Raw genomic sequence first — 19238 nt, forward strand, 5'->3', positions numbered from 1 at the left:
AATACCGATTGATTCATAATCTGTCCAGCCCTCCTGGTCTATCGGTTAATGACAAGCTAGATCCAGATCTCTGCACGGTGCGCTACACAACTTTCGACACCGCAATACAGAAGCTCCAGGCGCTGGGGGAAGGAGCCTTAATGGCTAAGTCAGATATTGAGTCAGCTTTTCGACTCTTGCCAGTTCATCCTGAAGATACAAAGTTCTTGGGTTTCATGTTCAGGGGCGAATTTTTCATGGACCTCTGCATGCCAATGGGGTGCTCAATCGCTTGTTCAGTATTTGAGACTTTCGCCAGGTTCTTAGAGTGGGCAGTGCAACATTTCCTGACATCAGTTGCATCTTATGGAGTTGTACATTACCTAGATGACTTCTTGTTTCTGGGCCCCCAGGGGTCGCAGACTTGCAGAAAGGCCCTGCTGGCCTTCCAACATTTGGCGAAAGCGCTGGGCGTGCCGCTGTGCGCAGAGAAGACCGAGGGGCCAACTACTTGTTTGACATTCCTGGGCATTGAAATAGATACTAGAGAGGGGGTGTGTAGGCTACCGAAGTCAAAGGTGACTGCATTCAAGGCGGCCATCGACGCCTGTTTGGGGGCCCGGAAGGTGACACTACATCAATTGCAAGTCCTCGTAGGTCAGCTGAACTTCGCCTTGAGGGTCATACCGATGGGCAGGGCCTTCTCTAGGAATATCGCAAGGGCTATGTCTGGTCTTCGCGCCAAGCACCATCACACCAGGTTGTCTGCAGAGGTAAGGAATGACCTGGCCATTTGGAAGGATTTCTTGGAAAACTTCAATGGGTCAGTGATATGGCAAATGGCGAGTAGTTCCAATGTCGAGTTAGAACTGTTCACCGATGCGGCAGGCAGTGTGGGTTTCGGCGCAGTGCTAGGTCCCAAATGGTGCATGCAGCATTGGCCAGAGGAATTGGGTAGGGCACGGTCTGACACGGAATATCACCTTCTTAGAACTGTTTCCAATCATTGTAGCTTTGCATGTGTGGGGGGATATTCTGGCAAATAGGCGCATTGTGTTCTGGTCTGACAGCATGTCAGTGGTGATGGCAATCAATAATCAGAGAGCGCATTGCACTTGGGTGTTGCACCTTTTAAAGGAACTAGTGTTGCTATGTTTACGGCGCAATGTATGGTTCACTGCTAGACACGTACCGGGAGTTGACAACTTAGCCGCTGACGCCTTGTCCCGTTTTAAGTTGGCAGAGTTCCGCACCCATTGGCCGCAAGCAGACAGCGAGATGATGGACTTCCCGGCGGGGCTATGGAAGCTTGGTGCCCCGTTGCCCCTGAATTGATTACAGCGTCTCTGGCCCCCAAGACTAAGTGTATGTATGAGAGGTCTTGGCAGTTATATCTGGAGTACCTAAAAGGGGTGGGGGTAGAGGAGGTGTTCTCCCCCACGAGTGTGTTGGGATTCATAGTTCATCAGAAATACAACGGAAGGTCAGTTGCAATGATGAAAAGACAATTATTGGCAATGGCTTTCTTTGCCGGTTTAGGGGGGGCCGCGGACCCTACTAAGGACCCTAGGGTGAGGAGAGCTGTGAAGGGCTGGGAACGTCTAACTCCGGGGGTTAAGGACAGTAGGAGACCCATTGTAGTCGGCAGGTTAGTAGATATCCTGGAGATACTGCCCAAGATTTGCTTTTCGCCTTACGAAGCCCAATTATTTAGAGTAGCATATGCTTTAGCCTTTTTCGGGGCATTCAGGATTTCTGAACTGGTTCCCGCCTCTAAGGCAGACAGGGCGGGGGGCATTTGGTGCGAGGACCTAATCGTGGCTGAGGAAACCCTGAGTGTCAGGGTCCGGAAATCAAAGACAGACCCGTTAGGCAAGGGTACTTGGTCCCATTTGAGTGCAGTGAATGGGGTCACGTACTGTCCAGTAAGTCTGACGAGGGAATTCCTTCAAATTAGGCCACAGGGAGGAGATGGTAGGGTTCTGCTGCATGGCAACGGTAACCCCCTCACTAGATTCCAGTTCACCAGGGTATGCAAGCTTGCTTTGCTTAGATTGGGCGTAGACGCAACTGATTTCACATCCCATTCTTTCCGCATCGGGGCGGCCACCACGGCGGCAGGTTTGGGGTTACCACAAGAGACAATTAAGAGGGTGGGCCGTTGGAAGTCTGCGTGCTATGAGCGCTATGTTCGCCCACAATTAGTTTGAATCTTTCAGGTTGCCTCTTTGTTCCTTCCAGTGTCCCTCTTTGATTGCGTTCCATCTTCACTTACTCTAGGTGCCTCGTCTCGAAGGGCCCAAATATGTTGGTGCGGCCACTCTTTTATTCGCAGGGCGGGACTTGCCTTCAAGAACTCACGCGAGGAAAGAAGTCAGGAGGTAAAGGGATTCAGCCATCACTGGGTGGGGATAGGCGGACAGCATTTGGCTGAAGTACCGAACGACTTGCGGGGGGCCTTGAACAGAGGCATGCCTACCCCCGATCTATTAGTGTTACATTCGGGAGGCAACGATATGATCTCTGGGGGCAGGAGGGGTGTAAAAGAGTCCTTGTTTTCGGTCCTCGCAGCGGTCAGGAACATGCTCCCCAATACGTTATTGTTGTGGTCTGAAGTTATACCAAGGCAGGTTTGGCCGCGGGGGGCCCCCCCGAGGGCAATGAATAAGTCAGTGAGGAGACTAAATCAGTCGGTGGCGGAGATCTTAAAGACATCAAGCATCCGGACCATAAGGCATAAGTTGATACAAGCATCTTCGCTCAAACTTTATGCGGCGGACGGGGTGCATTTGTCCGACGCAGGTAATGACTTGTTCATACAGACAGTGCTAGGAGCCATCGCGGAGGCATTGGAGCGCGGGGGGGGGGGGAGGTCGAGTCGTCCAGTAAGCTCCTCGCCCTGTGGCGGGGTCCTGGGCAAGAGGAATGACAGGGACTCCGTTAGTAGGCGCCATTTTTTACCGCAGAACAGGTCTTGAAAGTCATCATGGGCTCCGGGCTGGCGAGAGAGTCTGGGCTGACCTGCTGGTGGCTCTGGATTCTCTAGCTCTACCCTGGAAGCCGTTGGTGGTCACAAGTGGTGGCTGATTATTTACCTGCGGCTCTGTTGACCGGAGGGCGGTCAACCTAAGGAGAGCAGGCTATCTTGGTTGTGGCCTGCTGGCACAGCCCGAAGGTCAAGCAAAGGCCCCTTGGAGAGCGGGTTGTAAATATAATGCGTGGATTTTGAGATTTATTGAATGCTGTGGTGTTTATAAGAAATGTTTTTTAAAAAAATGCGACAATAAATAAGAAAGGTCAATAGAGTAATTGGCCGGCAGCTAAGTTAATAAAACGTACACACTGTGAAGACCAAAGCTGACTTAGGTGTCTCTTTGAGAGAGTGGAGAAGAGTGGTGATGTGAGGGGTGGACAAGTGCGCTTTGTATGCCATCTATGAAGGGCTCCACCCCCCTCCTAGGGGACGTGGCGCTGTTAGTGGCAGCAAAGCGACGGTAGATTAGAGATCCCTTCCGGGTCTCATGACCCGGAGGTGGACTGGACTAGTTGCGACGAGAAAACCGGAAGTGCTTAGGGAGGAGGCAGGTGACCCCCGGAAGTGAATTACGACTAGCGCGAGGCTTGAAAAGCCAGCAACCCTGAAGACGCCCCCTCTTTGTCTTCTCTCCTGCCAGGGGTCGGAGGTCGCTTTGCAAGTTCCCACCCACCCATCCCTGAAATGAAGGTTTGGGGTTAAGCGGGGTCCCGGGGTCGGCGGGGTCCTGGGCAAGAGGAATGACAGGGACTCCGTTAGTAGGTGCCATTTTTTACCGCAGAACAGGTCTTGAAAGTCATCATGGGCTCCGGGCTGGCGAGTGAGTCTGGGCTGACCTGCTGGTGGCTCTGGATTCTCTAGCTCTACCCTGGAAGCCGTTGGTGGTCACAAGTGGTGGCTGATTATTTACCTGCGGCTCTGTTGACCGGAGGGCGGTCAACCTAAGGAGAGCAGGCTATCTTGGTTGTGGCCTGCTGGCACAGCCCGAAGGTCAAGCAAAGGCCCCTTGGAGAGTGGGTTGTAAATATAATGCGTGGATTTTGAGATTTATTGAATGTTGTGGTGTTTATAAGAAATGTTTTTAAAAAAAATGCGACAATAAATATGAAAGGTCAATAGAGTAATTGGCCGGCAGCTAAGTTAATAAAACGTGCACACTGTGAAGACCAAAGCTGACTTAGGTGTCTCTTTGAGAGAGTGGAGAAGAGTGGTGATGTGAGGGGTGGACAAGTGCGCTTTGTATGCCATCTATAGGCATTCTTGTTTTCCAGGCAGTTAAATGCCTTGTTTTGGTACTCCCATTCTGCTCTGTCGTACTTACCATTTCTGGTGAGTATCTCAGGTCACTGTTTCCTTTGTTTTCCTTTTATTTTGTGAGTTTTTTTTCCTCGACCTTCTTGAGCTGTGCGTGGGAGGAGTGGGGTGATCACGACCGTGTGTGGGGGATACAGCATTCTTTGTAGATAGATTACATGAGAATTGGATATCTAACCTGTCTCGGGAGAGCGTTGGTGTATCTGCTCCTTGTATTAGACCAAAAAAGTATTATTTTTGATGTTAACCGATCTGTATTTCCATGATATGCTTGTTTAATGCACGTTCAAGAACATGGCTTGTCTATGATCTTAGTTAGGTTTGTCTCCTTTGTTTTTAAGCATCACAAGGCTGTCCATCTTCCGGCGTTATGTTTGAAGTGGCCTACTTTATTTTGCTTCCCCTCTTTATGCTGGTTTGCTGAATGCCATACACTCTCATTGAGGGGTTTACAAACTGTGGCTTGGGGGGTGAGCTGTTGGTCAGCTCTGGCCACTTCTGGCCTGTATTTTCCCTGACAGTGTGACGTCATTAACTACACCAAATGGCACATGTTTGAGATGAGAAGGACTGGTCGGAGCCGCTGACCTGTAGACTGCTCATAAGCTTTTCACCTCTAATTCTGTACCATTGACAGTCCCGCTGACTGTTTTATTTATCCCTCTCCTCGTCCTGCATGTCTTAACCAGTATCTCATGGTGACTCTCTGTCCCTATCTTTACATCCCAATCTCACAGAGAGTGCCGTTCCGCGACAATTTTAGACATCTATTGTTCCTTCCTTTCCATATCCATCGTTCCTTTACTTCCTCCATCCATCCATCCCTCTTCGTCCAACCAACAATCCATCCGTAGACCCACACACCCATTCATTCACCATCATCCTTGCATCCTTCTCCTCATAGACTCATCCTTCCCTCCATCCTTCTTTCCATCCTCAATTTCTTTCATGATAGAGTGTTTTATTTGTTCCCTCTACCCACTGCTCCATCACAAAAATTACCTAGGAGTGGTATTAAGGACTTACTTTTTAGAGATCAGTGTCTCGATCAAAGAAGAGACAAAGGGCATTTTAAAAGTTGTATTTTACCCACACTTGCCAGTGGTACACCCCTTCTCCCCCATCAAGCTGCTAACTTGTGGGGTTCATGACGCTCCTGTGTGGGGTCCCACTGCTCCTACAGCAATCTTTTACTACCAATTGGTGCAGTCGGACCAAAGACACCTCTCATACTGCACGGTCACATGCTGCTGAATTCTCTCACCATTCACCACTCCCCCTACTCTCACTCACAAACATGCATGCCTTTTATTGCAAAATATGCTGTCCCTACCTCACACATGCGAGCCTGTGGGTGCAGTTGCTAACTAACCTTTTGGCTGGTACACCCATCCCAAAATTAATGTATCTATGCACTCTAGAATCTAGAATAAGACTTTATGACCCAGTGTGTAGTAATTGTATGGCTAGTCCTGGCGACACAGCACCCAGGATAAGGTGCTGCATGGCCAAACACTTGTAAGGCCCAAAGGCAAGACCTCTTGGCTTTGCCAATTCCTGTTCCTCCTTATTTCCTGTCAATCTTTTTGTGATTACATTTCTCTTATGTAACATTAAATCTTGAATCACATGCACCTTTTTTGAACATTCCAGTTGTTTGCTTTAAAACTGCATTAGGTCCAGCAAGAGTTTGCTGTTGGCTGTACTGTAAGCAAGCTAGAATAGCAAAGGTTAATTCTTTAACTTGAACAGCAGAAATGCCAGCTTTACAATTATGCAGAAAAACGACTGAGGTGACCTATGTAGCCCAGCACGAATCTGATGGAATATAGTTCCCTGTTTGACCTTTGAAAATAAAAAGCCATAAGCCGGCTTGACGTCTGCTGTTCACATATTTAATTTTTTCTAACCTGCTTGAAAATTCTTACAGATCGTCTTGACAACCGCATCCTGTAATCAGTATGTGAATGGACTTCCTGCCTGTTGTCATGAAAGGGAATGTGTGCCATTCCTCATTGTGAGCGGTTATACTTTTAAGTGTAGGTAACCTTTTCCAAACGATGGTCTTACTATTTAGCTGAAAAACGTTCCCGCAGATATTCACAAAACTAGTTCCACAACTGCACGAGGAATGAGGCTTCACACAGTGCAAACGTTATTAACATTTAGTGCTGCCTTTTGTGGGTCTTTTTAAAAGGGAAGGCGTCGAGTGATCCCGCTCACAGAAGCACACAGGCTGGATGACATACGGGAGCTTTGGAGATAATGTTATCGTGCAGGGTCTGGGACATGGCTCTAGTTTAATTGGTGTCGTGTAAGAAGGTACGTTCTTTATTGCTTGATTAAAAAAAAACCTTTGCAATACAAAATAAAAACAATATCATAACATAAAAAGAATACATATTAAAAGGATTTGTGATCCCGTCAGAAAAGTGGGGGGTGAGCAAAAAAACGTAAAACAGGCCAATAAGAACGGCCATATTTCTCATTAAACTCCTCCCGCCACAACACATTGCTTGTTCACATGGACAGCTAATTATAATGAGCCTGAAAAGAAGGTGCGGCAGGTAAAATCAAAATAAAATGTTGTCGTTAAAAAGGTGCATGTGCATAAAGGTCCAGACGACTGAGACCCTAGCTAATTAATAGGCCTCAGCAAAAAGATAGTATGCTATATGTTCGAACTAGAATAATTTAAAAAGGCTTACGCTATTAACACAAAAAATGTTTACGTGCAGAGTGCTTAGACTAAATTTGTTTAAAAGCTAGCACTAAAACCGAAATGTTTGCTTGGTCTGAATGCCGGGAGGCTCTAAACAGGTAGTAAGTCTACGTGCACCTGTTGAACCATTACAGGGAAGAGCTTTAAAGATGGTCCAAGAGAGGAACATTAAGTGAACCAGGACCAAGCTGTTAGGTGTCTAAGCTGCTGGAGCTGAGGCTGCTCCCTTTTTAGGTCTCGCCTGACCCAGCGCATGCGCTGGTCTGGCGAGACTTATAGAGAGGGCTCCAAAAAGTGCTACCAGGCCAGCCTAGAGCTACAGTGCATGTGCCGCTTTGATGTTTGATCTTGATCGCGATCACTTTCACTTTCGCGGCTGCACGGCCGCTTTGCATAGCCAATAGGTCTCGCTTTTGGGACCTTTTAAGTATTTAGTTATGCAACTGTTGCATAGCTAAACACTTATAAGGTCCCAAAGGCGAGACCTATTGGCTATGCCAATGCTTGTTTAAGAAGCCTTTAAAAAAGTTACCGATGCACAATTTAAACTAGTGTCACATGGATCAAAACAGGCCAGCACCACCTCCCGGCAGGACCTTGAGCCTCTGGCTATTCACCCACCTCATAGCAGTTCCCTCCTTTATTCCATGAGGGTGGGGCAGAAGCACAGTACATGAATTATATCTTCCTTGTGCGAGAGCAGGCTTTGTCCTCTAGTAGTGAGAGCTGTTTGTTGCTAGTTTTTGCCACCCTTTTGAATTCCTGAAGGCAGATGCTTAAGTCCCAGGCGTTCGATGAACCAAGTGTGCTCAAAGCCTAGGACAGGTAGGACCTTGCTGAATATTTTGGCTTTGTTTCAAATTCTGACCAGATGCAGTAGCCCAGTGATTCATCATTTGCGGACCTGAGTTTATGACAACATATTGCAAAAGCTGCATTCCATGCTTGTGCCTGCCCAGAGATCCCAAACTCCAGCCTTACTTAAGCTGAAGATGTGTGGAAAGGCAGCGGAAAAGTTGTTCTATAGATCTCAAGGAGCATCCTGTCAAGAATTGTGCTATCCTGCCTCTTGCGGGCCTCACTTTCTTAAGCTAAGGTAGGGAGAATCTTTGCTTTGGCCACCTGAAGGATAACTAAATACATAAATATCCACATTTGTAAAGCGCGAACAATCACCCGTAAGGGTCTCTAGGCGCTGGGGTCCGTCGGGAAGATTAAGCAAGCTATTGCCCAGAGTCACATGGTGCTGGGCTAATCTGGCGCCGGGGATCGGAACGTGATCTCTAGATTCCGGAGTCAGTCGCCCTGGCCGCGGCGCAACACCTCTTCCCTAGGATAGGCTTAAGTGTAGGGTATTATAGCTTTGTATAAAGATACCTAAAGGCAAAGGATAGTGCAATGCCCATCTTCCTGATTTCATTCGGTTGGTCACTGTATCTCCCATTGTAATTGAAGTGGAATCCATGATTCATAAAACTGTTGGTTGACTCTAGCCTTTCTTGATCCAGAAACCATGGCAGTTTTTGTGCTTTAGTGCCTCAGACCATGAGGATCTTAGTTTTCTTTTTGTTAATCGTCAGGCCGTTCCTGGTCAAAAAAGCTGAGGTGGCACCCAGAAGGTGATGCAGGCCGCCCTTGGTTTTACTTATGAGAAATAGATCGTCCGCATACAGCAAGTTAGACAGGTGGAAGCCCCCCAGTTTGGGTGGACAGGAATAAACGGAGTTCAGAGCCAGGGTCAAGTCAGATAGGAACAGATTTAATAGTATTGGTGCAAGCATGCAGTCCTGCTTAAGACCTAGCGAAGTGTTAATTGGCCTAGACAAGCGTGACTCATCTCCAATTTTTATTCTGACCCATATTTCTTGGTGCAACATTTGCAAGACCCTATGCAAGCCACCCGGTATGTGGAGATGGGCCAGTTTCTGCCAGAGCTTTCCCCTATTGACCCCATAGAATGCAGATTTATAGTTGATATAACAAAGGAAGACTGGTTGGCTATTGGATTTCGCCTGATCAAATAAAAGGGAATGTGCCATCAAATTCACAAAAGTCCCTGTGTGCTTAGTGAAGCCAGTTTGTTTTGGTGGGATGATCTTGTCTGTCTTGGCCCACAGCTGAAGCGCTTCTAGAAGCACACCTGGAAAATATTTAGCATCATTAGCAATTAATGCTACCAAGCGGTAGTTCCCAGGGACTCTTACTGCCCCCCTTAAATATTGAAGCAAGTATTGAACCATGCCATGAAGGGGGAATACAATTCTGCTGCATTATGGTCAAGAAGAGCGGGTTTAGTTAAGATGCCCAAAATGTTTGATCTTTCTTGTAAATGGCTGGTGGTATTCCGCCTGGGCTTGGCACCCCCTCGCTGCAAACCTTCTCAATTTGTTTCTGGACTAAAGCTTCAGTAATAGAGCACCAAGATGTTTCCAAATCACTGCTCTTGAGGAGGGGTTCCAGGGGTAGACTGTCTTCCAGGCCCTCCCCCTGAACATGGAACCTGTCTGGTTGAGCCAACTGGTTGAAGTGGTTGTGTAGAAAAATGATGCAAAGTTGGCTCTGAGATGTTAGAGGAGGCCACATTTGGGAGAGTTCTGCCCACTCCATTTACAGTTCACCAGAAGTTTGCAGAGTTATTTGACCTAATATCATACTATAGTTTTGTCCAAAAGGAGTTCCATTTCTCCCTTTGATTAATCCTCTTTTCTGCCTTTAGGTTTCTTCTTGCCTCCCTTAATTTGGGTCCATTGGCGATCTTTTAAGGCTTCTCAATCGCTGATCTATCCTGCTTTTGGCGCTCCTTATCAGGCGATTTGTTCCCCATCCTTGGGGGGGCTGGGGTGGTCAGCTTTTGGATATTGGAGTTCTTTTTTTCCCTGAGTCAGGCTTTGCATGCTGACTTACTCATGTTTCAGTAAACCAGCTTGTGGGTGGTGGCCAGTAGTTGTTTGGCTTCTGAGGCTAGACTTGATAAGGAGTAAGTAGTGTACTTGATGCGCTTAAGGTTAACTGTATGCCCTTTGGACCCTGAGTCTACTGCACAATCATACACGCCCAATCCAATGTTGAGGGTTAACGCTTGAGGTTGGTGATCACTGTGCATTTTTTCTCCATCAAAGGAGGTAATAATATTCAGTAGGGGGAGACTGACAAAGGTATAATCAATTAAAGAAGCCCCAGTGCTTGTTAGATATGAGCGACCAGGCAGGTTATCAGTGAGTTTTCGGCCATTTATGGCCCTGAGGCCAAGATGTTCAAGATTCCTATATAAGGACTGTCCTTTCTTATCATCTTTATGCAACCCGGTAGGTTCTTGAGATGGCGTTGCTCAATCGACATTTTGCAACTCTGTGATTTCATTTGCAGGTAGCACACTCATTAGCCACATATTGAATTTGCCTGATATCATGATGTCCTTGCTGGACTTCTCTGATCTCAGGACTAAAGTAATGTCGATCAGCTTTTTAAAGACCTCTGTCCTCGAGCAGTAGTTTGGGTGGATAGACATTTACCAGGGTGATTCTTTTAGATTGGCCTGTAGAACTGTTAAGAGATAAATCTACTACTTGTAGCCCGGAGACATCACTGTGGTGTTCAAAGGACTCAATTGAACTGGTAGTAGTTACATATATGCCCAATCCACCCCTATTTTGCCCATACTTTCTTTGGTTGATTGTGGGGATGAAATGGTTTGATTAGCCCCCCAAATGATAAGCCTTCTGTGCCAGGTCTCTTGTAATAAAACAATTTGAAAGTAACAGAGATATGAAAGGGTTTCCAAGACCCCCATTTTATTTGACAGTTTGTTGATGTTCCAGGGGCCATATCCTGAGTGCCTGATCTAAGGGTACTGTTAAGGAGCAGTTTTGTCAACGTAGCACTCTAGTCTAGTTGAGTTGAGGGTTCCCGACAGCCAGCCCCAATTATCTGCCAGCTCTGGGCTAGCTGCTGGCTTTTTATGGCGACTGCTAGTTTGCTCAGTTACAGAGGCAGAAGTTTTGCCTAATATGCCTCTAAGGACTGAGTAAACCAGTCTAGGCTGAGTGGATGTTTTAACCTCTTTTGTCAGATTTGAGGACATACGGGTATCCTGGTTCACTTGATGGTATGATAGTAATCCCACACTGTTTAAACGTGTCAGTATATCTCAAGACTTTCAGGGCCAAGTCGGTGGATCTCCAGGTTACCTTGGTCATTTTGTTGTTCTGGTCAGGCCTTGGAGCAATGCATTCAATAGAAATGATGTCTTGCAATGTGACATCTTTGAGCCCCCCCATAGATTGAAGTAGCTTGAGAATGTTACCATGATTTAGAATGTCAAAAGAACCTCTGGATTTGTATTCCCAATAGAATAGTATAGAAGTATGGGCTTGTGTAGTGTCTGGGCAGTCTGCATGTGCTTTAGTAAGTGATCATACCTCACTGTCCGGATGGACAGAGGCTACAGAGTTGGTTTTGAGAGAGGCGAATGGGGCAAGCTGATTGTGGGATTCTCCCATGAAATGGTAGAATGTAAATGTTGCCCGCTCTTGTTCAATCAATCAGGGGAATTGTAAGCGCACTACTCACCCGTGAGGGTCTCAAGGTGCTGGGGGGTGGAGGTGGGGGGGATAAGCAGCTCTGTTCAGTCAAAGAGCCAGGTCTTGAGTGTCTTCCTGAAGATGTTCAGAGAGGGGGCGCGTATGATGTTGATCAGGAGCTCGTTCCAGGTCTTGGCCGCGATGTAGGAGAAAGCTCTTCCCCCTATTCTGGCTCTGTGGATCCGCGGGATTTCAGCGAGGTCGGCAGATCTGAGGTTTCGCTTGGGTGCATGGAAGTAGATTCTCTCTTTGAGGTATTTGGGTCCGGTGTTGTGAAGGCATTTGTAGGTGTGGGTGAGTATCTTGAAGATGATTCTCTTTTCTATGGGGATCCAGTGGAGGTTCCACAGGTGTTGGGTGATGCGCTCGTGTCGGGGGATGCTGAGAACGAGTCTGGCTGCGGTGACTGTATGGTCTGGAGTTTCGGAGCAGAGACTTGATCTCGGCGTAGAGGGCGTTTCTGTAGTCCAGTCTTCTGGTTATGAGTGCGTGGGTGATGGTCTCCCTTGATCTGGGGGGTCCATTTGAAGGTCTTTTGGAGGATGCGGAGGGTGTTGAAGCAGCTGGAGGTGACGGCGTTGAGCTGTCGGGTCATGGAGAGGGAGGAGTCTAGTACGATGCCGAGGTTACGGGCGTGGCCCGTGGGGTCGGGAGGGATGTCGAGGGCGGTGTGCCACCAGGTGTTAACCCATGCAGAGTTGGAGAGTCTGAGCGCGAGGACCTTTGTCTTCTCCGAGTTGAGCTTCAGGCAGCTGCTGCTCATCCAGGATGCAACATCCTTCATTCTTTCCTGGAAGTTGAGCCTGGTGGTGATTGGGTCCTTGGTGAGGGATAGGATGAGCTGGGTGTCGTCGGCGTAGGATACTATGCTGAGGCCGTGCTGTCTGACGATGGCGGCAGGGGGGCAATGTAGATGTCGAAGAGCGTGGGGCTGAGCAATGATTCTTGGGGTTCTCCGTAGCTGATTTCCACTGGTTCGGTTCGGAAGGTTGGCAGTCTGATTCTTTGGGTTCTGCCGGTGAGGAAGGAGCAGATCCAGTCCAGTACAGTTCCCTGTATTCTGACGTCACGAGTCTGGTGGTGAGTGTGTGGTGGGAGACCATGTCGAACGCTGCAGAGAGGTCGAGTAGGATCAGGGCCGCGGTGTGTCCTTGGTCGAGGAGGGTGCGGATGTTGTCTGTGGTGGTGAGTAGAGCAGTCTCGTTGTTGTGGTTGTTGCGGAATCCAGATTCGGAGGAGTCGAGGGTGGAGTTTTCTTTGATAAATCTTGTCAGCTGGGCATTGATGGTCTTCTCAGTGACTTTGGTCATGAACAGGAGGAGGGAGATGGGTTGGTAGTTCTTGAGGTCCATGGGATCTGCTGAGGACTTCTTGAGCAGGGGTCTGACTTCTGCGCATTTCCAGTCGTCGTGATAGATGCCGGTCTTACAAGGTGCCTTGTTGAGAGGTAAAGAGGGGGCCCCTTCAAGAGGATTAAAGTCAAGGTTTGGGATGCCCATTACACATGGCATGAGGGGAAATGTTTGGGGCTACGTTGAGCTTGTTGTGACTGGTCTATTGGCATTAGGTAGGCACTTATTAAGTGGGTTACCGGAATGTTGGTCTTTTGGTGTTCAGTCGTCCCATTTTTGTTGCCTTGTGGGTTGTTCAGTCAGATGCTAGCGCCCCCAATCAACTTGTGCAAACCTGGAGTGGACTGGTCCGGCTTGGCTGGTGATGCAAGGGTTGTGAGGGGATCCCTTTTCTCTTTCACGTCTAGCTCAGTGGCGTCTTGTGGGGCGCTTACTTTAAAAGGTTCTATAATATTGATCTTTTGGGACATGGGGTGAGTCCCGATGTTGGGTATAAAGTTTCACGCTCCTCTTCAGGGTGCCTGGAGGGTTTTTGTTCTTTAGCCATGGCAGTGAGAGCTGAACTTTTACTAGTATGGAAGATAGGGTAGGATACCATATTGTGATTCTGGATTAGATTTTTATTTTGGCCCTTCCTTTACGTTGATCTCTTGCTTTTGAGCTCTTTATCGGATTCAGGGTATTCCCTGCCATGGTTGCTAGGTTCAGCTAAAAAGGCAGATGTGTCCCCAACATTGATGCTCTTCGTTGATGTGCTCATACAGTTAGCTTCAGTGGCGCTATGCATTTAGTTTGATTGCTGCAAGGTCCCAGCCTCAGATGCACGTATATCGTTCTCTTGACCAGCTAGGTTTTCGGTGTTTGCTTCATCTTCTTCATTTACCCTACTTTTGTTCTTTTGGGGTTTCTCATTGACCACCTCCTTCATGTCTCCCATTAGCTTTGTAATCACCTCAGGAAGTGTAAAAGCTTATCAAGAACCGGGGAGCAATTGCATACTTGGCACAAACCCTCTGCTGCATCCGCCTAAGCCCTTTTTACCAAATTGTTTAGGTTTGAGATCTTTTAATCGATTCTGGCCACGTACAAAGCTTAAGTGTTCAGGAGGCTGATCTGTATGTCCATTTTATTGGCTTCGAAGGACATTGCCTCCACAGAGCCCTGCAGGATGCCAAGAGCGGTGGCTCAGAGCGACTCATTGGACCCTTGGGATTCTTTTTTACGAGCTCCAGTAGGGCTTGAGTTTTTACAAGCTTTATTGCCATATGAGGTCAACATGTTCTCCTACTGTTTTGAATGGGGATAGGATAGGACTTTTGCAAGGGACTTTGAGTCTTCCTCAGTATGGGCTGGTTGGTTTGACCCATTTTCCTGTGATTTTATGCAGCCTTTATGGGCCAAGGTGTTAGATGATAATGAGGCTTCCTTTAGTTGCTTCGGTGTTGTTAAAGTGAATTGTGCCTCTTGTTCAGAAGCTGCCCACTTCTGCTCCTCTTCCTGAGTAATTAGATGACACAAGTCTTCCCCTCCCAATGAAGAGTTGAAGGATGGCTGCATTGAGTCCCCCCCCGACTTGGCTTTTAGGGCAACCTCTCTAGGCATTTTCTCTGGCTCCGCTTGGTTGATTTGATCCCAAGAGCTAATAAGGGTTTTTGCGCCAAGATATACAGACTCTTCCTGGCCCGGGGGTGCAAGAGTGTATTCTTTGTGGGACAGGTCCTAAGAAGCCTCAGGACTCCTGTGAGCCCTGGCAGTTCCTGAGATCACTTCCAGCTGGAAGGCTGCTGGGGCAGGGACCCCTTTACGGATAATCACAGTAGGGCTCAGGGAGATAGGCAACCCTTTAAGGTTTGCGTTACTGGAAAAATTGACTGCTCCAGCGACTTCTAGACAGTTGAATTTGGAGGTGATTTTTGGCTGAAAACAGATAGTACTTAATCCTCCAGAAGTGCTGGTTGTGGTTGCATTCGATATTGAGTCAGGCTGGCGACCTCTTATTGGTGTAGATGGAGTAAATTGAAGTATCTGATCTGGTGCAGCTGGAAGCACCAGATGGTCTGACTTCTTCCTCGGCTTCTTTTGAGCCACCACAGGCCCCCGTGAATTGGTGGTTCGCATGACTGAAACTCTGCAAGGTAGCTTGACTTCCTAGTTTGAAGCTGTAGACGTCGTTTCTTTAGGCCGCAACAGTACACAGACACAACATCGATGTCACAAATATCGATGTAAAAAATATAGATGAAAAAATATAGACTACAAAAAATTGACTCCCTATACTTAAACAGGTAAGTACAAAAATATTGTCTAAAAAATATTGATATAAAAAATATAGACGTACAAAATATCGATATATATATATATATATATAATATATTTAATACATTTAATTGTTAAAATACATTTTTAACAAAAAAGTAATATACATTTTAACAAAATCTAACAAATAAACGTAATTAAAAAAAGATAAACCCACAAACATACTTATTTATACATATATATTTTCACTTTAAAACAATTAATAAACTTAGTTTTAATATATTTTAAATGTTTAAACTGAAATAAAAAAGAAATATATATATATATCAATAATTTAAAATATATGGAAAAGAAATTTGAAATATGAGCGCTGATATAGGATTAAATCACAAATACAGGGATTTGTTTTGGGGGGGGGGTGCTTGTATTCTATTCTCTCTGAATCAGCTAGATCTGCTGGTCACCAAGGGCATAGGCGGGGGTAGCGGGTCGCACAGGGGACACAAGCCGCATCGTCCTAATGCCAACCGCTCGCACCCGCAGCTGCCTAAAACTCTTCTCTGCTCCTTCCTGCCATCGGCTGAAGCAGGGAATGAGACTCCTTGCTCATCACCTCAAAAGACTCAGAGGACTTATGCCGGAGCCCAAGACACCTTGGTGGGCAGCGGTCGCGGTGATCACAGTGGATGGCGGCTGCTTAACATCTGCTTCAGCCCAAGTGCCCAGCCTTGCTCCAGGCTTACTCCGGGCTTGCTCCAGTCCTCTGATCTTGCTCGCTCCACTCCCATCAGCCGCAAGCTCCTCCTCCTTCAGTCTGGGATGAATATGCTACTATTATAAAGCGAGAATGCTCCATGAGAAGGGCAAACACAAGACCAATAAGCTGGGGCACAGTATGAAGCAGGTAAATGAAAGTGACAGGAAAACTAATAGTAATTTGTTTCATGTCAACCTTTGTAGCTTCAGGTGTGGAAGTGAATACATGCTTGGGGGCATATTTGAGAGGATTGGGTTACGTTTGCACCACGCAAAGTGGTACATGCATGATGAAAACCTCTAAGTCAGATATGAAGCCACGCAAAGCCACATTGTGTTGCTTTGAATGGCTTCATAAATCTGGAATAAGGCAACGCAGCGCAAATCTCTATGTTGCCTTACTCTGTGCAAGGGAGGCATTCCATGGGCGTTGTGGTGGGTGTTTCCATGCAAATTTCCTGGTTTTTGATTTTTGATGCATTCCCAGATTTGCCTAACCTGGTGAACCTGAGAATGCAAAAACCAAAGGAAATGATGGACGGAGTGTTGAACATTGCAAACACTCACCCCCAGTCAACTGATCTGGGTTTAATCCATCACCATTCTTTAGCCCACTCTGCCACCCCAGTTCAGACATGGCCATATGCAAATCAGTCTGACCCTGTGCCTCATGGGAACAGTCCAGCCCGAACTGCCAAGCCATGTCTTCCGTGGACCGGAAACAAGCTTCCTAGGACCGGTTTCTGGCATTTCAGCCGTCTTCAGCCAGGCTTGCTTGAATCCAGTGGCCAAGTGAGCAAGGGACTCACGTCTGAGCATACCCTGCCAACTTATGGCGAACCTGAGAATGCACCAAAATGTTGTGCCTCCCCAGGTGTGGCGTAACAAGGAGAAATATCTTTATTTCTCCTCGTTTTTTCCTCTTTCGAAGTGTGCTGCATTCTGCAGAACACATAGAAAGAGAAAACACCTCTATGGATTGTTTTGTGCAGAAAGCTGCCTCTTGCTGCACAAAAACAATCCTTCCTACAACACACACATCCTTGCACCATGTTGCAAGGGGGCCTGCATTGGTGCTAGGCTGCCAAATCAGCCCCAGCGCAGGGGGGAAAAGACAGGTATGCACCATATTGCTTGGATATGGCACATTCCTGCCCTTTTCCAGTGATGCAGAGCAGCGCAACAAGGTGACTTGCTGTCCTGGCATGTGCCACTATTTTCATAAATATGCCCCTCTGCCCCATGTCTTAGAGCTCTGCACTGGCTTCCAGTGAGAAAGCGCATTCTCTTCAAGGTTCTATGCCTTACCCATAAATACCTGTATGGGAATAAACCGCAATACTGGTCCAGAAAACTCTGCTGGTACAAGCCTCAGAGGGCATTGCGAGTACTAAGTCCCTGCTCACTCCTTTTAGAATTTACACTACTAGGCAAGGTGGTAGATCCTTTTCTTACTTGGCTCCGTCTTCCTGGAACAAGTTGCCAGTTGACTTGCGATCCATCCCCGTTCTAGGGTGTTTTCGAAATAAACTCAAAACCTGGTTATTCGATCAGTAACCTTGTCCAATTCCCTCTCCGCTTCCAGCCGCTGCAAGCGCCATGAGACTCTTCGGAGTGATATGTTTGCGCTATAGAAGTGTTGATGACTTGACTTGACTTGGTGTGCAGTAGAACTTAAATGTAGTGTACTTAGTTTAGATGGCAGAGTAGCTGACTTTGCTGACTCCTATAAAGAAATCTATATCACATACAATAACAGAAGATGGCAACAAAACACATCATAAAAAGACAGCAGGACAAAACAGTTGGACAACACAATGAAACAAGCCAACAACACGATAAAACACAACAGATGGGGTGGGTGACAGCTTGACTTTGTGCATCCCTCTATACAGCCTCACACAAAGGAAGGTTAGGTGTGCCTAATTGGCCATCTGCATCCAGATGGCTCATCCTGTGCAGGATGGGATGGATGTGCTATCACTTATGCCTGAATAAGCAGTGTCCTGTCCCCACGCAAAGGGTTGATTACCCCTCTGTAGTGAGTCTGGAGCCAGGCGTAGGAAGAACGGACCTTTGTGCACTTTAAAGAACCTTTTTTGAAATCACCACCACTTCACAGGCACAACTGAGTATAAGTACTGGACACTTTACCCCACCAAATCAGACAATTTTGGACAAGTAAAGAAACTCTGTCAGGAGGAAGGACTGCTGTGCTTCTACAAGGACTGTTCCTCTGCTGGACTGCTGCTCTGGAAGAACTGCTTTTCTGCTGTGCTACCCTGCTGCTTGCTATGCTACGCCCCTGATGAGGAAGAACTGGGCTCAGCTTCAACCCATAGTGATCTCCAAGGGCTTGTTGGCGTGCCTCCTGTTTTTGGTCCATTGGAAGGGGACACAGACCTGTTTGCGTGTAGCAGAACCAACGCATCGGTGCTGCTGCAGGAGTAGAATTGATACATCGTATTCGGAACCAGTGTATCGATTTAAAAGACCGACGCATCGGAACCAAAGTATTGAGTTCTCAGTTCAGCGCATCGTTTTTGGAACCGGCTCAGAGCCACCACTGCGTGAAGAAAATCAACCCATTACTTTGACAGCAGGACCAACACCAATGCATCGCTCGGCTGCACCCCGCATCTTGCTGTTGCGATGCGGATCAAGGTACTTTGTTCAGCGAGCCATGCGTGGCTCCTGTATCTGGCCCGTGCTCCATCGAGGTTGGTCTGAACTCTTGACTTTACCCCGGTCCAGCGTGACAGGACAACCCCAGCAGTCACTTATTGCTTCTAAGCACTATTTTTACATCTAATCTTTAAAAATTACTATCTTGACTTCTATGTAGTGGATTTTCGTCATTTTGGTCTTGTTTTATTTATAAAATCATAATCTACTTTTCTAACCTGATGTGGAGTCTTTTTTACAGTGTTTTCACTGTGTTAAAATATGAACTGCTGCAAAAATACTTTACACATTGCCTCTTAACTTAAGCCTGCCTCCCCAGTGCCAAGCTACCAAAGGGTGACCACAGGCTTTTATAGTGTGTATCTGACTTACTCTATCTGACTTACTATGACTATATGATTTACTCTGACTAGGATTGTGGTTCCTGCTTGGACAGGGTGTATGCAGACAGCGGGACCGAGCCGTCGCACTGCCATTGAGACCTGCGCAGCTGCCAGATGGGGCCGGAAGAGACAGCGGACGGCTGGACTCGGAGGCCAGACTGAGGCTGCAAGTCAGAG

This window comes from Triturus cristatus, chromosome 5_2, assembly GCF_964204655.1.
Source record: "Triturus cristatus chromosome 5_2, aTriCri1.1, whole genome shotgun sequence".
NCBI classification, from domain to species: Eukaryota; Metazoa; Chordata; class Amphibia; order Caudata; family Salamandridae; genus Triturus; species Triturus cristatus.